At 36.0% G+C, this 3,204-nt stretch overlaps 1 long non-coding RNA gene across 1 annotated transcript; it reads left to right on the top strand.

Moving 5' to 3' along the window:
* Positions 1-266: 266 nt before the first annotated feature.
* Positions 267-1,470, top strand: LOC122344941. The gene is made up of 3 exons (XR_006250952.1): positions 267-314; positions 404-437; positions 1,273-1,470. It is a non-coding gene; the product is annotated as an uncharacterized LOC122344941 (long non-coding RNA).
* Positions 1,471-3,204: the final 1,734 nt, after the last annotated feature.

The following is a 3,204-nucleotide window of genomic DNA, read 5'->3' as shown; positions in this document are numbered from 1 at the left end:
CTGTTTGATGTCTGCATTGATATTATTTAGGTGTTTGCTCAACTGCAATACGTCTATAGGACGTCTATTACATGTCTTTAAGATGTTTATGATTTAGAATGTATAGAAAACATTTCCACACAGAGCAGACAGGAGGTTTTAACAGAGAGAACACTAAAAAGTGTCTAATATTATTCTCATTTACATATGTATTTTATGACAATATATCATGAACTATATTTTTTGTCCTGTCCTAAACGTTTCTAATAGACATAATTTTCTTTGAAAGGTGATAATGAGAAGATGAAGATTTAGCTTTTTGGAAAACACTGCAAGTAAGTTAAGTGATTTACCTCATATACAATATGTATTTATAACATTGTATTGTTTTACAACAACATTTATTTCTCGTAAACTTTTTCAGAAGGACATTTGCTTTGATTAACGATGCAGAGCAGGTAAAAAGGTTACAATTATTATCAACAAGACACTTAAAGTAAGTGTTATAACACTACCTCATTCACAGTGCTTTATGTAACTTGATGACAAATCAAACCATTGTAAACTCCCCCAAATTTATAACAGTACTTCAAGTCAATGTTTCTTGCATGTCTCAAGCTATGTTGATGTGCCAATTTACTGGGTTTGAGTGCTATTTAATATTCATTTAAAATAGGCCTCTAGGTCTCTTTTCAGTATAATCAAACTTTCTATATGGGGTGAGCTAATTGTGAGAGAGTAAGCAATTGTGTGATCTCACAATATATGACACATGGCATAAGTTTTTGTGGGTGCTTTTATAAAGAATATGTTTTGTGTTGATCAAAAGTGAACTGTATGGGTTTGGAATTACATTTTAGACTAAATTATTCCTATTGTTGTTACAGATACTTGCTGGAATCACAGAAAAATCTATCATTACATTGTCAAATTAGATGAAAAGAGCTCTTGTTAACATTTTAGGACACATTTAAACCACATTTTTGAGCCATATTTAAAATTATGGATTGTCATACATAACATTTTGGTTAATATTTGTTATTTGCCTAATAATAATAATAAGTCTGTACTCTGTCTAGTAGGGCTGCCCTGATGGCAGATGAAAACAGCTATTTAAAACATTACCACTTAATTTTTCATTGCACCACTGACTCTCACCTAACCTCTCTGCTTGAGATCATCCCTGTCTTCTTTCCTGCATTTATACCTCTTATACATATTCCTCTTATAATGGATGTACAATAAAATGGATTCACCATGTTATGTTAAACTAATGAGGTTATTTTTTTAAAGGCCTTCTCAGACCTGCCCATCACAACACCTAAGATGAAGGTTCAAGGCTGTAAGGAGGGTCATCCTGTGCAGCATGACAACATTGTGCTCAGGTTGGATGGACAGATAATCAGAAAGGAGAGTGAGGACATCTCAATGGCACTGAGATTCCTCCTGTCTTTATATCTTGTGTTTGGAATCCAGTATCCTGGCTTGTAAGGACTCATATTATTTCCTGCTGAAATAAATAAAAGAAAATGTTTTGAAAGTGGGATGTGTTTTGTTTCTTGTAACTGAAGTGAAACATGATTTTTCGATGCGCTCGCTGTCTGTGAAACTGATATGCGTGACAACAGAACTCTTTCAAATCTCCATGACATTTAATCAGTCGGTTAGCATTAGCATTAACCTGCTCACAGGGCAGGAGTGCTCAATATTCATATAACTGTTATTTTTACTAAACTTTCGAGCTGCTCTCGGGACAGGAGTACTCAATATTTATATTGCTGCTGTTTTACTGAACTGTGCTCTGCTCTCCGGGCAAGAGTACTCAATATTCGTATTACTGTTATTTTTAGTGTACTGTGAGCTGCTTTCAGAGCATTTAATCAGTCGGTTAGCATTAGCATTAGCCTGCTTTCAGACTACTGTGCTCTTAGCAAAACTAAAGGGGCCAGAGGGTGAGATAAAGTCATCAAGGGCAAAGAATTTGTTCTAGAAAGAAGACGCCATGCCAAGAGGAATGATAGCTCACAAATGGATTTTCAACTCGAGGCATCTTCTAATATCCATGCTTGCATTGTCCCCACATTCAGCTAATTGAATCTACTTGGGTACTATGTAAACAGATGGTTTCTGCCAGTTTGTTTTGTGAATAAATCTCTACATTATACACATGAAGTTGTGTTTCCAACAGCCTGATGCTTATTCATTTTGCTATTGGTGTGCATTGGCATATATATATATATATATATATATATATATATATATATATATATATATATATATATATATATATATATATATATATATATAACTTGCATTCTGTGTCCTGTAGATTGCTTATTTATATATATACATGTATATGTTATATCTGCAATGAATGCCTTTTAAAAAGACACAGAATAAACAAAATGTTGACAAAAAAATATCACTGATGCAAAACAGCTTTGTACTGTGTATTGACATCAGTGCATTAACATCGACACTTCAAGGCTGCCTTAAGTATTGTTTCAATGGTTGCTTGCGATGTGGGACACATGAACACACACACACAGCACAGTCACACACAAATCTCTGGCTTTTCATGACTTTTCACCTCTGCCCTTATGTATTCCAACATTTCACTTGAGCCCTCCTCCTCTTTCTGAGCCTTCACTGCCCCTGAATCACAATCCATCTTGCAGCCCACCCCCACCCCCAACTCCTCAGTCCAGCCTCCATGTTTGGCTCTTTCTGACAGGGGAGGAAAAGGAGAAGAGAAGAAGGGTGGAGAGAGGGATTGTTTTCCTTTGTTTGCTGTCACAACACAAGTTTCATCAGGAGACCCAGCTTCTGAACCCTTCAGATTGTATGAGTTCTGTGGGCACTTCTCAATGCATTGTGTGTGTGTGCATGTGCAAGCTCGTTTAACTCAAATATTCTTGGTATTGTATGTCTGTATTATATTGTATAATATGTTACTTTCAAAATCAAACATTTTCAAAACCAAAAAGTATATAAATATATAAATAAGCGGCTGAGCTACTGTCACAATTCTGAAGAAGATGTATGTTACACACACACACACACACAGCTAATGTATGTGTATACCCATGTAAGGGAACAGACCATCTGTGGCTTCCATCAGGGCGTTGAGATCCTGCTGAGTCTACTGTCAGGCATTGAGACCCTGGTCACCCGTCACAAAGCCCAATGGGGAATAGCCAGAGAGAGAGAGAGAAAACAGAGCAT

The sequence above is a fragment of the Puntigrus tetrazona genome, chromosome 5 (assembly GCF_018831695.1).
Source record: "Puntigrus tetrazona isolate hp1 chromosome 5, ASM1883169v1, whole genome shotgun sequence".
NCBI lineage: Eukaryota > Metazoa > Chordata > Actinopteri > Cypriniformes > Cyprinidae > Puntigrus > Puntigrus tetrazona.
This window is presented reverse-complemented; position numbering and strand designations above follow the sequence as displayed.